The 18284-nt window shown below is 41.6% G+C and overlaps 2 non-coding genes across 2 annotated transcripts; both read right to left on the minus strand.

Annotated features, from left to right (window-relative positions):
- Window positions 1–15778: 15778 nt before the first annotated feature.
- On the minus strand, window positions 15779–15850 carry TRNAQ-CUG. The gene has a single exon. It is a non-coding gene; the product is annotated as a tRNA-Gln (tRNA).
- A 226-nt stretch (window positions 15851–16076) lies between these two features.
- TRNAQ-CUG lies at window positions 16077–16148 on the minus strand. The gene has a single exon. It is a non-coding gene; the product is annotated as a tRNA-Gln (tRNA).
- Window positions 16149–18284: the final 2136 nt, after the last annotated feature.

Here is an 18284-nt window from a genome sequence, read left to right on the forward strand (position 1 = left end):
TATCGCATATAAATGAGGGTGAGCAAACAATGGTATTTAAAATATATAACGTTTGTATCAGACTTCTGGGGACATGCATTGAAGGAAGCTGGTTTTATTTATATCTCTCTGCTAGTGTCCAGAACAAAATCTGACTTTCTGGTAACTAACTGCTAGTGAACGTTAAAGTTTTAGTAATTAAAATATAAAAGTTACAAAACCTGTCAATATAGGGGAGCTGCAATTGTTATAAAGGAGCACTGGAGTGAGACTTAAACCCAGGAGAAGCGATTATTGCAATCATTTTGTACATTTTATGTAGAAGTTAACAGAGAATAATCACTTTTCTATATATATTTTAAACCATCTTGTACAATTTAATAGCTATTATATCCCTGCTATAGAATGCTGTAGGATGGTTAAAAAAATGTCTATAGAAATAAGGTTTCATTATATATAGGTTAGAGAGAGAGTGAGATAAGGCCAGAAGGGACCAGTGTGATCATCTAGTCTGACCCCCTGCATAATACAGGCCATAGAACTTCCTTGAATTAATACCTGTTTGAACTAGAGCATATCTTTTAGACAAACATCCCATCTTGATTTTAAAAAAGTCCCATGGTAGAGACTCTACCACAATTACCCTGACAGTTAAAATTTTGTGCCTTATTTCGAGTTTGAGGTGGACAAAAATGTTAGGGTCAAGAATTGATCCCTGTGGGACCCCACTAGAAACACACCTGCTTGATGATGATTCCTTGTTTACAGTTATATTTTGAGGCCTATCAGTTAGCCAGTTGTTAATCCATTTAATGTGTGCCATGTTACTTTTCAGAGTAACAGCCGTGTTAGTCTGTATTCGCAAAAAGAAAAGGAGTACTTGTGGCACCTTAGAGACTAACCAATTTATTTATTGATGCATCCGATGAAGTGGGCTGTAGCTCACGAAAGCTCATGCTCAAATAAATTGGTTAGTCTCTAAGGTGCCACAAGTACTCCTTTTCTTTTTGCATGTTACTTTTGTATCATTCTGGTTTCTTAATCAAGATGTCATCTGGTGTTCTTACAGAAGCCTAAATATATTACATCAACACTTAATTATGTCAACCACTCCTGTGATCTCATTAAAAAAAAGAAATCAAGTTAGTTTGACAGAGCTATCTTTCATAAACTCATGATGTCTGTTCCAAAGACCGTTGCACAGAGTGTGAACTTGTGCCTGGAGGGAATGAGTCACGCTGGTGGCACCCTGAAGTGAGAGAGAGAACAGATACCGGGGCATGCTGCACAGAGGAGGATGTACTTTTTATTTGATAGATCTTTCTAAAGATTTTCTATACTTACTCGTACACCCACTCTTCCTCAATCCAGTTATCTGTGCAGCTTTTATTTTTTTATGCCAATACTAAATCCTACACTCTAACTTTCAAGTTTCCCTGGACAGAGTTATTAAAAAAAAGTACCTTAGTTTTCTCATTTGTTTTTCATAATTCATTGAATTCTTCTTACCATCCCATCATTCCTCCAGCTGCTGTCACAACTTTTATCCATCATCAAAGAGCTCAAACTGTTGATCAATCAGTTAGTCATCGTGCTCCGGGGCAAGCTGGCGTGTCATGTAAACAAGCCCTTAGATACTAGTTAGTTTCAAACAGGAGAACATCAAGGCGTGCCAGGAACTCCATACAGTGGGTTAGCGGGTGGCAAGTTAGTGTGCTACAGATTCACACTCTGGCTTGCAGTGCTTTCACACGCTATGTAGACAAGCCCTGAGCTCAGAAACATGATAGACGCTGTCACTCAGCCTCTATGCCTCAATGTACCCATCTGCAAATAATACTAATCAACCACATGTTGATCTTGTGCGGCTTAATTAATACAATTTTGATCCTTGGATGAATGTTGCTTTATAAGTGCCATGTATTTTTTTGGTTAAGTCACCTGACCTTGGGGTCTGATCCTACAATCACTTATTGCAGTGCTTGATATCTCAAGTAGTTCTTTTGAAGTCAATGGGATCACTCATGTAGTAAACAGTGAGCACTATGCTCAGAAATAAGTTATTTTGGTTTAGTTGGGTCTGGGTTTTTACGGGATTTGTCAGAGTAGATTGACTGAAATCAAGGTGATTTAAAATTAACTTTTCCATTTGTACTTCAGTTATTTTCTAAATAAAGGTACATTCTCATTGGTTGATATAACTATTAAAACATGTTGATTTATAACTAGATAGAGCAGGGGTTGGCAGATTGTGGTCCGGGGGCTGCATTCAGCCGTCCAGCTGTTTTAATCCGGCCCTCGAGCTCCCACCAAGGAGTGGGGTCCGGGGCTTGCCTCACTCCGTGCAGCTCCCAGAAGCAGTGGCATGTCCCCTCTCCGGCTCCTACATTTAGGGTCAACCAAGGGGCTCTGCATGCTGCCCCCACAGCTCCCATTGGCCGGGAACCATGGCCAATGGGAGCTGCAGGGGCAGCGCCTGTGGATGGGGCAGTGTTCAGAAGCACCTGGCCATGCCTCACTGTAGGAGCTGGAGGGGGGACATGCCGCTGCTTCTGGGAGCTGCTTGAGGTAAGTGCCGCCTGGAGCCTGCACCCCTGACCCCCCTCCCGTGCTTCAACCCCCTGCCCCAGCCTGGAGCCTGCCCCCCCCCCCGCACCCTGAACTCCTCATTTCTAGTCCCACCCCAGATCCCGCACCCCCAGCCAGAGCCCTCACCCCCTCCCTCACCCCAATCCCCAATTTTGTGAGCATTCATGGCCTGCCATACAATTTCCATACCCAGATGTGGCCTTGGGCCAAAAAGTTTGCCCACCCTGAGATAGGGTCTTTACACTAGATTTGGTACATCTTTTGCTACCTAGGAAGGTAAAATACTATAACTATATACATTTATTTAAGCAATTGTATAGCTTAATATCTTGAGATTCTTATTAATTGTACATTTTCACTGTTGGAAAATGGTGAATGATATATTGGTTATTTACTACATAATTAACTTTTTGCTCATGATTTGTGTTAAGCTACATTAGGATCGTAATTGGAATTTAATTAAACACACAAAACAGCATATAACATTTATTTTTAGTAAACAAAACAAGCCCCTAATACAGTATATGACCTATTGTGCTGTATTTATAAAATTTGCCTTCAAAAGTTAGATATTTCCCCCCTGATTCTTTGTTTATATAGAAAAGCAACCTTTAACTCAAAGTTTTTGATAGAGGTTCATGGATTTGGCATTTTTTTTAATTTAAATGTTTTATAAATTTAAGCCTTAACAAATTTTGTATTTAATTCAGATTTCATTTTAAACTGGTTTATTTTTAAACAGAAAAAAATATAATTTAAATAAGTCAAAACAATCCAACTTTATTTATTTATTTATTTTCAAAAGAATCATTGATTTTTATCCACCCCTTGGATTATAACATCTGGTTTCTTTCAAGCTGCTTTACATTTTAAAGTGTGGCTTTGTCTATATATTTGTCTATATCCATACAAAATGGCAAATGACTGCCTAGGAAGGAGTACTGCGGAAAGGGATCTGGGTGTCATAGTGGATCAGAAGCAAAATATGAGTCAACAGTGTAATGCTGTTGGAAAAAAAGCAAACATCATTCTGGAATGTATTAGCAAGAATATTGTAAGAAAGACATGAGAAGTAATTCTTCTGCTCTGCTCCGCGCTGATTGGCCTCAACTGGAGTATTGTGTCCAGTTCTGGGCGTCACATTTCAGGAAAGATGTGGACAAACTGTAGAGAGTTAGGGACAACAGATGTATTAATCTGGCCCTCAAGCTCCCGCCAGGGAGCAGGGTTTGGGGCTTGCCCTGCTTCGTGCGGCTCCCGGAAGCAGTAGCATGTCCCCCCTCCAGGTCCTATGCACAGGGGCAGCCAGGGGCTTCCATACGCTGCCTCTGACCCAAGTGCCACTCCCACAGTCCCACTGGCTGGGAACCACGGCCAATGGCAGCGGCAGGGGTGGCACCTGCAGACGGGGCAGCACACAGAGCCTCCTGGCTGTGCCTCCGTGTAGGAGCCAGAGGGGGGACATGCTACTGCTTCTGGGGGCTGCTTGAGGTAAGCACACCCCAGAGCCTGCACCCCTAAACCCCTCCCATGTCCCAACCCCCTGCTCCAGCCCTGATCACCCTCCTGCCCTCTGAACCCCTCGGTCCCAGCCCGGAGCACCCTCCTGCACCCCCAACCCCTCATCCCCAGCCCCACCCCAGAGCTCGCACTCCCAGCCGGAGCCCTAACTCCCCTGCCCTTGCAACCCTCAATTTTGTGAGCATTCATGGCCCGCCATACAATTTCCATACCCAGATGTGGCCCTCAGGCCAAAAAGTTTGCCCACCCTTGGGTTAAGCACTGGAATAAATTGCCTAGGGAGGTGGTGGAATCTCCATCATTGGAGATTTTTAAGAGCAGGTTGGACAAACACCTGTCAGGGATGGTCTAGATAATACTTAGTCCTGCCTTGAGTGCAGGGGACTGGACTAGATGACCTCTCGAGATCCCTTCCAGTTCTGTGATTCTATATAAGCAAAATTTACCAGATTTAGGGTAGACTACTGCAGATATTCTGGCTCTTAATGGGTATGGTCTACTGCCCTGGGTGAGAGTAAGTAGCATTGATACATTTTGACCTATGTGTTACTAATGAAATAGCCACCTGGTTGGCCGTCCTTATCGCTGTCTAGGATAGCTTCTTTAGAACAGGCATTTTATAATGCTAATTAAAATTTCCAACCAGGATTCATTTATTTACTAATTATGTTTCTCTACTGACTCAAGGAAAAATGAGCATTTGTTCTGAACATAAATCATTATCTGTGGAAGATGAACATCAGGAACCAACGAATTAAGAGCATCTTCATGAAATACCTGGGGAGTGGGGAAGGAGGGGAAAAATCCAGTTTTGAAAGTGGTCTGAGCCTAAGAGACTGGAATAAAAAAAGCATGAATTGCTTAGTCTTCAGTAAATATCCTACACTTGGGATGAAATTCACCGATCATGTGCAAAGCCTGTTCAAAGCTTCCTGCACCTCTGAGGCTCTGTTTTGGGGCTGCAGAAGGTTCTTTAGCATCACTGTGGGATGGTGTTCAATGCTGTTCTAGAACTGGTAGATCCATAGTGGGAGGCCAAATGAAAGAAAAGGTCCTTACCTGCAGAGTTTAAAACAAATCAGAACTATCTTTCCTTGCCAGGTCTTTATCTTCCACTCTTTGAAAGTGTGCTCAGACACTCCCCAGAGTGGTATGCCTCAATGATATTGTAAAGTAAACAGCACGGCATAAGGAACAAAATTGAGAGAAAACAACACTTATTTGTCCCATATTTCTTGGAGAGACCCTCCCAAGTCTCTTTCTGTTCTTTGGAAACTGAGAATGAAGCTCTTTATTTACCTCATCCCATTCCCAACAGGCTTTGACAGAACTATGGATAACATCTTAGCTGCCTTTTATATTCCAACTCCCAGCCTGCCCTGCTTATCTAGTCCTGTGAGAGAGAAGCTGGCTAGACCTACCTAGAGGCAGCTCACTAGAGTGGGCAGAAAGGGGCCCCAGGCCCTCCTGCTTGTGGAACTTACCTCAAAGATGCTAAATCAGTTAGTGAGAAGGGCTTTCTCATTCCCCAGACTGCCAATGTGAGACCATTGCCAATATGACCAACCCCAGATGTTCAAAAAATCACGAGGTAGGCCCCAAAATATCAGGAGATTGGCTTAAAAGTCATGAGATTTAAAAATAATAATACATTTTTTGGTTTTTGAACCTCTCGTGTGCACTCAGGTCACATTTGCAAACTTTTCTCTGCAACCTTGAAAGCCAGAAACTTGCTTTATACTTTAAATGTCAGCTGAGATTTTCACATAATCACTTGCCTCCGGCACCTGAGGCCTGAAATAAAACCTCAACTATATTGAGATTTGTGATAAAGTCATGGGAGCTGGTAATGCTATGTGACTTCTTCTTCCTGAGGAATCTCATCCTCTGGCTCGCAGCTATTATTCTTAGAATGGAGTGGGACTGGCTCACAAGGGTTATGCTTTTAAACCTTAAAGGCCTGGTCTGGTACCAGAGATGAGCCATCGTACCTACCTATGGGGGTCAGGGGACAGAGTGAGGGCAGTGGCTTTAGCAGAAGTTACTGACTGAGCATGCTCAGTCTGTGTGAGCAGGCTCAGTATAAGTCAAGCAGGAAATCTGGGGGGGGCGGGGCATGTGACCCCTCTTGTACAGCCAGTAACAGGGAGGTGTGGAAATAGTGTGGGAAAAGAGGTCATAGGACGCACAATTATGCAGATCCAGTGGACTTAATGCTTTGTGCAGAGAGGGAACGGAGGTAGCAGTAACTATCCACCCTATCAGTTGAAGTAGTGGCTGCCTTGCATCCGATCCCATATTAAATTCATTTCACCTCATTTCCTGGTTACTGCCCAGCACAAAGCTCATTTAACTGATCTCTCCTCTAGTTAGAGTGCAGTCTTCCTGGCTTGTTACACAGACTCTGAATAAAATACATGTCAGGTTAGGAGAGATTTGCATTTAATCTTCAGTAAGGAAATGAATACTCTGTATACCAGTGAAGGTTATTAGGTATTTCCCTCCATATTACACATCACATTGAATCTGAATACAACTCAGAAAGGAAACATAAAACATGGAAATTACAAAAGGGGCTGGGAAGCAAAACCACAAAACTTTTCTTAACAGGACTCATTTCACTTCTCTGAGCTCTGTTTGAAAAGCCCAAAGGGTCTCCCAGGAATATAGAGCCACAGGGTTAGAAAGGACCGCAAGGGTCATCTAGTCTAACCCCCTGACAAGATTCAGGATTTGTTGTGTCTAAACCATCCAAGACAGATGGCTATCCAGCTTCTTTTTGAAAACCTCCAGTGAAGGAGTGTCAACGACTTCCCTAGGCAGTTTCTTCCATTGGTCTACTGTTCTTACAGTTAGGAAGTTTTTCCCGAGATTTAATGTAAATCTGCTATGTTGTGGTTTGAACCCATTGCTTCTTGTCCTGCCCTCTGTGGCAAGAGAGAACAATTTTTCTCCATCTTTTTTAATGGCAGCCTTTCAAGTATTTGAAGACCCTATCATGCCCCCCACTTAATCTCCTCTTTTCCAAATGAAACATACCCAGGTCCTTTAGCCTTTGCTCATATGGCTTGCATTCCATCTCTTTGATCATCTTTGTTGCTCATCTCTGAATCCTTTACAGTTTCTCTACATCCTTTCTGTACAGTGGTGACCAAAACTGGACACAGTACTCCAGCTGAGGCCTAACCTGCTCCGAGTAGAGCAATATTATCACCTCCCATGACTTGCATGCTATGCCTCTGTTAATGCAACCCAAAATTGACTTTTCTTTTTTTGCAACAGCATCGCATTGTTGACTCATGTTGAGGTTGTGATCCACCACAACTCCCAGATCATTGTCAGCAGTGCTGCTGCCAAGACAGTTATCCCCCATGTTGTATTTGTGCATTTGTTTTTTCTTTCCTAAATGTGACACCTTACATTCGTTGAATTTCATTTTGTTGTCTATAGCCCATTCTCCAATTTATCAAGATCTAAAGTGTTTATCATCCAAAGTGTTTGCAACCCCCCTTGCTTTGTGTCATCTGCAGATTTGATCAGTATGCTCTCTGTTCCTACATCGAGGTCATTAATAAACATGTTAAATAACATTAGAGCCAGAACAGATCCCTGTGGAACCCCATGTGAGACCTCCCTCCAATCCAACATCATTCCTTTAATAGTTACTCTTTGTTTGCGGTTGTTTAACCAATTATGTATCCATTTAATGGTAGTTCTACCAAGCCCGCATTTCTCCAGCTTACTTATGAGAATGTCGTGTAGGACTGTGTCAAAAGCTTTGCCAAAGTCCAGGTATATTATGTCCACCATATTTCCTCTATCCACCAAACCAGTTACCTTGTCAAAGGAGGAAATCAATCTGGTTTGGCTGCTAGTGATCACTCCTTGATCCTCCAGGTATTTGCAAATTGAATATTTTATATACATTGCTCTAGTAGCTTCCCAGGTATCGAGGTCAGGCTGACTAGTCTATGATTCTTTGGCTCCTCCTTTCCCCCCTTTTTAAATATGGGCACTCCAATAGCCCTTTTCCCGTCTTCCAGGACCTCTCCTGTCATCCATGAGTTTGCAAATATTATTGCCAGTGGCTCTGAGATTTCTTCAGCTAATTCCTTCAGCATCCTGGGGTGAATAGCTTCAGGCCCTGCTGACTTGAATTAATTCAAATTGGTCAGAAGATCTTTGACTATTCTGTACTTATCCCGATCTGCATCCCTTTCCCTTTATTGTCTATGATAACTTTGCTAGTCGTCTGGTCACATGTTTTTTGTGAGAATACTGAAGCTAAGTAGGCATTGAGCAACTCTGCCTTCCTATCATCTTCTGTTACCAGCGCACATTCTCCATTGAGTAACCTCATTGGTTTTTAGATCACTAAAAAGCTCCTTGTGCAGCCACATTGGCTTCTTGTGGCTCTCCTTATCTTTCCTCTGCATCAGAATAGCTTGATGTTGAGCCTAGTATTACATCTTTTAGGAACTGTGAGACCCTTTAGACTCCTTTTTGTCCTAATTGGTCTCTCCATGGGACTTTGCCTACTATTTCTTTGAGTTGGATGAAATCTCCCTTTCTGAAGTCCAGTGTCCTTGTTTGGCTGTTCTCATGTCCTCCTTTCCTTAGGCTCTTGAATTCTATCATATCATGATCAATTCCTCCCCAGTACCCGATCACCTTCGTGTTCACAACTAATTCATCTCTGTTGGTCAAAACCAGGTCCAAAAATGGAAGTTCTCTCCTCCCCCTGCCCCCCGCAGTTGTTTCCTGAACTTTCTGAATCGGAAAGTTGTCCCCTGGGCATGCTAAGAACTTGCAGGACATATTATGTTTTGCTGTATTAGTCTTCCAACAGATATCCGGGAAGTTAATATATCCCAAATTTTGATCGCTTGGTCAGAATTGTGAGAAGCTGGATTTGGCAGAAGAAACAAATCCACTGCAGCTTACAGATCTGAAGTAATCTTTTTTCATGTCACTCCCTTGTCTTCTAGGCAGTGCCAGTGCTCCATCACTTGGTAGGAGGCAGTGTGGCCCAGTGGATAAGGCACTGAATGGGGACTTGGGAGATCTAGCTGTTGTGTTCCTAGCTCTACATCATACCTGTTGTGTTACTTTAGGCAAATCACTTTACTCAGCTGCAAAACGAAAATAGTCCACTTTGAGATCGATGCGTGAAAAGTGCTATATAAGATGACTCCTTCATTTCCATCTCTGACTGTCTTCACATTTCCCCTTATGTACGGAATGTCCTTTCCTTCACATTCAGGTCCCTTCCACAGACTGCCTTCTTCCATAATGCCAACAAGAAGTGAATAAAATCTAACACTAAAATATCTATGTAGATCTATTACTCCACTTTCTTTCTTCCTCTGGACTCCCCAGTGCATCACCTCTTCCCTTTATGAGAGGGGCTGTCTTACTCTGTGTCTTGTACAGGGCCAAACACATTGTTGGTATTTTGCATATTAATAATAGAGCCTGCAGCTGTGAGTGTGAGAGGCTCAAAAGGGTGGTAAAAGGCTATTAAATATTTTCATTTCTAGGTGCTGGTTTGAATGCATCCTGCACTGGCTGTAACTGGAAGTTCCCATCTGATGGCTTCTTGGTACCCTATATGAAGTGAACTTGATGGTCTCTGCTCAGTGGATGTATTTGCTAGAGCAAGTTGGAACATTCAACAAGAGGTATTTTCATCAAAATACGGTGTTTGCTGAAGCTGAAATGTTCTGCGAAGACCTGTTGATTTTGACAAAATTTCTGTTTCTGAGGTCCAGGGTAGACTCGCTGGTCATCTCTGAGGAGAACGAGAGAGGGAGCCCCAAATTGAAAACGTGACATTTTAGATCCTAAAACAGATATTTTAACACAATTCCGATTCATGAGCATATTTGAAAAGTTTTGTTTTCATTCCAGGGCCAGCTCTAGTGTTTTCAGATCACAAAAGGAACCACTGTAGGCTGTTTTAGGATGACTGTGTAGAAGAAACTTGCCTCTCCAATTAGCTCTTCCAGGCCAGTGTTGAAGATCCTTGGAAACGTGTGTTCCTGCCACCCACACAAGTTCTTCTATGTGGGTGAAAAGAGAATGTCAGTCTGTATAACTATGCACCTAGCACCGTTCACCAGCACTCAGTTCTCATCCACATATTTAAACAATACCAGAATAATCCTTAGACATACTGAGCATCTTATCTTTGGTAGAAAATGTAGTTATGGACTGTTCCCGCAGCTGCCTCTCTCCTGCCTTTCACTTTATTTTTTTCCTAATACCCTTAGCTAAAACAGGTTATTGCAAAAAATCCATTTCAAAAGTACAATAGTTCTAAATTGAAAGATTTCTAGAGGGCACCAAATCCAAAAGGAAATCCCGTCCTCCAGTGCAAATCAAGCCTCCTCTTTTATTTGTGCCCTTTTTTGTAAAAATCAGGCACAGAGGTACCATAAAGGTTTTCTTTTCCTGTGTGAAGGCAGTAATAATAATAAGATAGCTCTGTAAGATCGAGTGGTGTAATCAGACCCTGGGGCAAAGTTTTAATTTGATTTAAACCTACTGTAGTGGGCAGAGTCTCTGAAATTCAGGTGTGAGTTATGCAGAAATTGCTCTGCCATCTGAAATAATCTCTGACAGCGAGTGTATTTGGCGAATGTTATTTAACAGCGTGGAATGCTCATTCTGAGTTATTTGCTCATAATTGCAGTTAATACACAGAGTATACTTAATTAGCTGTTAAGATTATGCTGCTGGCTGCACTTCAGTCATCTCTGCTATTTAGTTCAAGTTATAATTTGCCAAGCAATAGCTAGGATCCATTAAGTATTAGCAATAAAAACAAAATCAGGGCTTCTATGGTTTCTTGTTTTGTCATTTATTGCATTGTCCAGTGTGTTTTGACCCCATTTGAAAAGTGTTTCTACAGCTACATGTACTGAATTTCGTCACCCAAAGTGCATCCATTCTGAAATGTGTCCATGAGGGCTTTCGCTCCCATGTCGTCTCATCTTTGGAAACCTGAGATTTGTAACTTGACCATCACAAAAATATCAGATTTTAGTGCCCACTTTTAAAAAAATATATGCACAAAATATTTGCGCTATTGCACACTTAATTAGGGTATATAATTACCGTGACTGTGCATACAGACTAGGTATTTCTGTACTCAAATGGCCAGCTATAGGGAAACCTGTCCATTTGCAGATGCATATGTGTGACTTGTGCATGCAATCATAGTAACTGTGGGCACAGATTAGACAAGCAATTGTGTGTACATTTTAAAAAACTGGGTCCTTGAAATGTAACTGTGAACCTGACCATGGATTTCCATGTCTATGGGGTCTCAATGATTTCCAGATCAAAGTTGATTACAAGTGAAAAAATCAGTTTCCTTAGGTGGTAATACTGGAAACTCAGTATGATATCTGAAAGCCAAGATGGGTTCTCTGAGTCTCATGCATCACTACCAGTAATGCAAGCTGAATTCTTTTTTCTATTATGCCTATCTTACAACCATAGGGTTTGCACAGGAATAAGGAAGGCAGTATAACCTAGTAGGTAGGGTAGTGGACTGGAACTCAGGAGAAATAGGCTCTATTCCTAGCTCTGCTGCTGGATGACTTCAGGTAAGTCACTTCCCTCCCTGTTCCTCAGTTTCCTGATCAGTAAAATGGAGACAATGATACTGACCTCCTTTGTGAAGCGCTTTGAGTTCTAAAGATGGAAAAGTGCTGTGTAAGTGCTCGGTGGTATTATTATAAATGAGGGCATATTTGGAAGACCATTGGTCACATGTATAAATGAGGCCTGGATTTGGGCTGCAGGAACTTTGTTAGCGGTGATCATGCAGGAGATGGAAATAACTCATCTTGAGTTTTTGTGTGCACATTCAGCTTTCTCAGTGGTGTCATATGGGTATAATTAAGGACACAATTTACTCTTGTAATTGCAGTGCATTCAATCCACAAACAAGAATAAAACCTCATGTCTTTCTCTCAGAGCTGTGTTAACTTTGCAGGGCTAACAGGAGTAAAATGTACTCACACGTTGTTGGTGTTTGTTTTGTTTTGTTTTTATCACTAACATAATCAGATGTTCCTGAATATACACAGGGCAACAGTTTTCTTAAACTGCTACTACCTCTGAACATCTACACCACAGTCGGGAAACGCTACCGGTACACTATCTACACACCAGTTTTGAGCTGGATGAATTATACAGGCTGCCCAAACTGGCATTGAAAAATGTAGCTTTATGAAAGGTTTCCTCTTGTCTCAGATACCACTTCATTTGTGACATGAACTCCCACTAAGTTCCAGCACTGTTGGAAGAAGTGAAGGATGGGGTTTATAATAAAGTATAGATTCTGACATTTAAGTCATTGAATGGCTTTGTACTATTCTGTTGACCAACACTGAAAATACTTTTTTTTATAAACCATTGGTTATTTCTGATGCTTCAAATTGATGCTGCAGATCAGGCTAGTTAGAAACAGGAGTTTTTAGGATCTTAGACCCCCTTCGATTTCTTTAATTATGTGAAAGCCTTGCTGTATTCTTGGCCCTCATTTTGTAAAACAAAGCCAGAATCACTGTAAAACAAAGCCAGTGCTCAAAATGGGTATATTTAAGAAAAATAATTTTATATGTGACAGATTTAGGAGTCCATGAAGGTGTCCCATTCCTTCCCAAATGTAGATAAGTCCTGCTTCCTGATGGAGGGCCTTAGTCAGCTCCCAACAAAGCCAATTTTTCCCTTTACTTTAATGGGAACTGGATTCAGGCCCCAAAACTCCATGTGCTGTAGTCCTGCAGCCTCAAAATGGGAGGTGTATTTTGTCCTCCCAACCACCAGGCAGGACATCTTAATAAAATCCAATTATTCTGTTTTTTTCAGCACTTGTGAATTTCACCTGTGAATGTCTATTCCTTTTTTGAAATTAACTGTGCTGTTTGTCTCAGAAAAATCATGCTACAATGAGTTCCATAGGTTAAACATTAAAAAAATCTGTAATCAGTTTTAAATTTGAATTTCAATGTGTTTAATTAAAGTTCAATCCAATGATATATTTAACTTATGTTATATTGTTCAATGTAAGTCTCAAACAAATTTTGAATTTGTTGTCTTTTACTGAGTACCTCTTATATGTATCTGTATTGCTACTGCTAAGTGCCTCTTTTAACTTTACAGGGGACTGAATATTATTTCAAGTTTTCTCCTGAAAAGGAAAATCTTAGCATAGAAATAACAAAGCATCAAAAAATAAAAATTTAAAAAGAAAAGGATGAGGGCAGAACATAGAAGAAATGTTGGAGCAAGTTGCTGTGGTTGTTTTGCCTCTTCTTTTCAGATGTAGCTTCCCTCATGAAGGAGTTGGATTAGCTAGATTACCACATGTATTCATATATTTTTTCATGAAAAGTAATGGGAGGGAGGGTTGCCAAGTGCTCACAATGCACAAAGCAATTACTTTTTCTTTCAAATAAAATTTTTCAGCTGAAGACATTGAGGTAATTACCTTTTTTTTCATAATGATCTTTCATATAGGTCTAGCCGTCCTTGAGGGCAACAGCTCCATCTGTGAAGCAATTACCAGATGATTGCTTCATTAATGTTTTTACTCAATACTTTGCTGGTTAACCTTGTTAACTTGAGTACTGCCCATTGACATTTATGTCTTGTTGGCACAGTGCTTCATGAAGCATTGGTAAATGACATGGTGTTTCTATCTGCGGACAGTGGGAATGCAATATGATCAATTGCAAATTGACTTTAGTGCAAAATCAGAGTGTAGTTAACAATACTTTAGTGGATCATTCACACAAGTGGAGATAGAATTTTTACATTTAAGGCTACCTTACAGCTGATTATGAAATCCTAAAAGTAAATGAAATCTTAGAAAGCAAACTAAATGATGAATAACAGTGCTACAGGTGACCATGTATGTGATCCTTAGACATTCAGCTGCAAGTGTTTTATGTCAACTGATACAAGAGTCAAGAACCTAAGTCAAATGGGTTTCATGACCCCGCATTACATTTTACACCTTTCAGAATTGTGTTGTATCTCATTGCTTTTCTACTATTTTCAGTAGACCATTTTCCAGCCAGTGCTAGAGGAGAAGAGCTCTGGCTAATGGACCCCAAAGAGTCCAGGCTCTCTGATATTTTCTCAACTCCAGCGGAAGTCCCTACCTATACTGCAGCCATTTTAGCTGTGAAACTCTTTGTCACACTGACTTGGGGTCAAGCCTACATTATGGGACTGTGGGGGTCACAGGATTTAGGGAGCCGTAAAGACTGTGGTGTTGAACCTGATGACTGGTCAGACATTGTAGCGCGATTATGAGAGTTTGTGGGCCTCCTGCAGTTTGGGGGTCTTAGTTCACAATCCCATTTGTTTCTCCTGTCATCTGCTGCCTGAGACTAGTTTTGACATGGGTTTAGGCTCCAGTCCAGCAAAGCATCTAAGCACGTGCTTGATTAATGAACTACTCATATGCTTACTGTTATGCACCTGGTTAAGAGTGCTGTTGGATCAGGGTCTTCATCATTTATTTTGAAGTTGCATGCGTTCCTATTCCGGTCATAACAGTTCGTTTGCACAGAGTTTTTTTATCTCTATTTATAAAGGAGGCTCTGGGAGGTTTTGATAAGTGCATCCAGTTTCTCCTTACATTCATCCTCTTTGGTTGGTGTATATTGTCTTTGTATGATCACTCTGAAATCCCTGCACGCAGTCCTCCACAAGTATTCATATTACTAACATGTATAGATCTTTCCACTAAACTTTTTGTAGGTAATTTAGGTGTTGTAGAGCTACCGTCAGATCTGGAAATGCCGTACTCAATAAAAGGAAGATTTCTTTCAGCACACCTCTCCACTGCAAATTCAGCAGGTTCCAGAGTCTAAAGAATTTTCATAAGGCACTGTCCATAATATGAAGTTATGGTTGCAGGCAGTTGCACTGGGAATGCCGGTGTTTGTTTACTGTTTTAGTAGACACTTGTCTTAAAAAGTCAATGTGCATTTTCTATAATCTCATTGCACATCACTGCGTCACTAAAGTTCCTAAAGGCTCAGTGATTTGTAATGGGCAAGTAATAGAATCTGCTTAGATCAGGCTTATTATTAGGTAGGCACTAAGAACAAAATGTAGTGGCGATTGTCTCAACAAAACTTGCACAGTCCCCTCAGTACCCAGTCAAACCCAAGACCTTTACAATTCTGCAATAGGACAGATGCATGTGGCTCTAAACATTTTCTACATTCACACAATATTCCCTGGCTTTCAACTTATTTGTTTTTCTTCAGTTAACATTGAATTCTCAACACCCACTTTTGCTCTGTGGTGTGTTGCCTCTTGGTTTTTTTTGTTATGGAAATTAAATTAAACTTTGAATTTGAAGCTCTTGTTCTTTCTATCCAGAACAAATAATTTGATCTAGGCAGGGTAAAAGATTGTTTGTCACCCATGTGAATCAAATCCTGTGAAATACTCTTGACTTCACAACTGTGAGTCATAAAACACAAAAAATTAATATTAAGGCTCTATGATTCAGTTATGCTGATTTGGGATTCTGATATTCTTATTGGGAGTACAGATAAATAATTCAGTGTTGTGCCAGTGAGTGACTTCTAGATGAAAGCAAAAGTCAATGAGTACTTAAAAAGTAAGATCACCTTGTGAAGTTGGAGAGACCAGGTTCCACTGAGATTTGAACTCAGATTACTGGATTCAGAGCCCAGAGTGCTAACCATTACACCATGGAACCACTAATAAAGCCTGTGAAATACTCTTGACTTCACAACTGTGAGTCATAAAACACAAAAAATTAATATTAAGGCTCTATGATTCAGTTATGCTGATTTGGGATTCTGATATTCTTATTGGGAGTACAGATAAATAATTCAGTGTTGTGCCAGTGAGTGACTTCTAGATGAAAGCAAAAGTCAATTAGTACTTAAAAAGTAAGATCACCTTGTGAAGTTGGAGAGACCAGGTTCCACTGAGATTTGAACTCAGATTACTGGATTCAGAGCCCAGAGTGCTAACCATTACACCATGGAACCACTAATAAATTTGACCTTGCTTATAAGGGTGACAATTATTCAAATATTTTATTTGTTTATTTCTAATATGTGCCACCTGATAAAAAGTAAAAGCAATTGTACAAAATGCAAAGAGAAAGAATACAGGGCCAGCTCCTGGCCACCAAGAAGGCTGCTGTGCCCTGGCAGCATAAAACAGCTTTGAAGCTGCCCTAGAAGTGCACCGGGGGATTTCCCTGGAGAATCCCCAGCTGACGCAAAGCTGGTTGTGCTGGTTCTACTCTGTGCCATGTTTTCCTCTTTGGTGGAGTTGGAGGCGGTGTAACTGGAGCTCTCTGAGCTCTGGCAATCCCATGCTCGATTGTTCTCCTATGGTGTATTGAAGCCAGGCCTAATTTAGAGCAGCCTTAAGATCTGAGTTGCTTCGAATTATGGAGTGCTAGGGTTGCCAACCCCTCAGGATTGTTCTGAAATCTCCAGGAATTAAAGATTAATCTTTAATTAAAGATTATGTCATGTGATGAAACCTCCAGGAATACGGCCCAACCAAAATTGGCAACTCTAGTCCCTACCTCCTTTGCATGGAGCTTTGGCATAGCCAAAAATGTAGACTTTTACAACTCTTAATCAGAAAGATAAAATACTGAGAGCAGAAAGGGTTTTTCCTTCGCAGCAATGAGTGCTGAGCAAGTGAGGCCTTCCACTGTTTGTTGGTTTGTAGAAATAAGAATAATCAGCCAAGATGCAAAGGACCTGTGATGGGGCGCAGGGCCACTTCCTGATGCGCAGCAAGCCAGGGGCTAACCTCAGCTCAGCTTCACACCCATAGTCAAAGGGCTATGCTGAACCTCAAGATGCGGAGTTTTCTACTTACTTTATAATAACCTATTTTACCTTCTTGTTACTGAAAAGCCCTTGCTCTCTGCAATGTTTAGTTTTGTTTTTTTCTGTTGACTTGTTCTGCCAGTTTGCAAGACCAAACTGGGCCTGGTTCCTGTGCAACGAAGAGGCTACAAAGAGCCATTTTTGCCACCTGTATAGGGTGCAGGCATAATGACAAATCTGTTTGTGCCCACTCATGGCACCAACCTCTTCAAAGATGGCGGAGAGGGAGGGGGGCAATGGTAGAGCTGAATGAGTGTAGAGGGCAGCAGACACTGTCCCATTTCCAAAGGCAGTAAAGTGGCAGAGCTCCCTATTTTACCCACCAATGCCTCCAAAACCCTCTAATGTTAGAGGATAGGTTCAGGGAGACATGGTTCTGGGGTGTGTTAGGGGATGAAGTGGCTGTGTTTGTTCATTGCTGAGGACAATGAGGTCCTGGTCCATAACTAGGGCTGTTAGGCACTACCACAATAGGAATAATACTGTATATAATAATAAACAATAATGGTTGGCATTGTGGCATCAAAATGTTTAATATTGGCTCATATTTGTGAATCTGTAGTCACAGCTGGGTGAGTTTTGTGAATGAAACGGACCTACAGTCTAGGGCAGAAGTTCTCAAACTGTGGTTCGTGGACCACCAGTGGTCCTTGAGCTCCATTCAGGTGGTCCGCAGGAAGTTCCCCCTAAGGTGCACGCCTGGGTGGCTGCACACGAGAGAATGAAGGGCCACCCATCTAATTAGTAGAGCCACGCAGGCATGGCTCTACTAATTAGGTGCCTGGACCCTGGAGAAGATGCACATGTAAGGTGAGGTGGTGGCCTTGGGGGGAAATAGGGGGTAGGTGGGAGGAGGCAGTGGGGTGAGAAGAGGGGGTGGGGGAATTTGGGACACGCAGGGCTGCCACAGCCAGAGAAAGAGGTGACTTTCCCCAGCTCCAGGACTGTGGCTGCTGTGGCAGGGGAGAGACCCCCACTCCTTCCCAGCCCTAGCTCAGGGGCTGCTGCAACAGGGGAGAGAGGGCACATCCATCACATTAGAAAGGTAAGACTACTGATATTCATATATGAGTTGTGGGCTTTTATTTGTAGAACAAAAAAAGTGAATTATTATTAAGTTTTTTTAAATATAGCGCTTTTATCCAAACCATAGTTAGCTAATGGTACAAACAACATTTGGAAAGATCATTAAGTGGTCCGCCGACACCCTCAGCAATTTTCAAGTGGTCCATGAAAAAAAAAGTTTGAGAACCACTGGTCTAGGGTAAGTCA

This window comes from Chelonia mydas, chromosome 6 (genome assembly GCF_015237465.2).
Source record: "Chelonia mydas isolate rCheMyd1 chromosome 6, rCheMyd1.pri.v2, whole genome shotgun sequence".
In the NCBI taxonomy this organism is placed as follows: Eukaryota; Metazoa; Chordata; order Testudines; family Cheloniidae; genus Chelonia; species Chelonia mydas.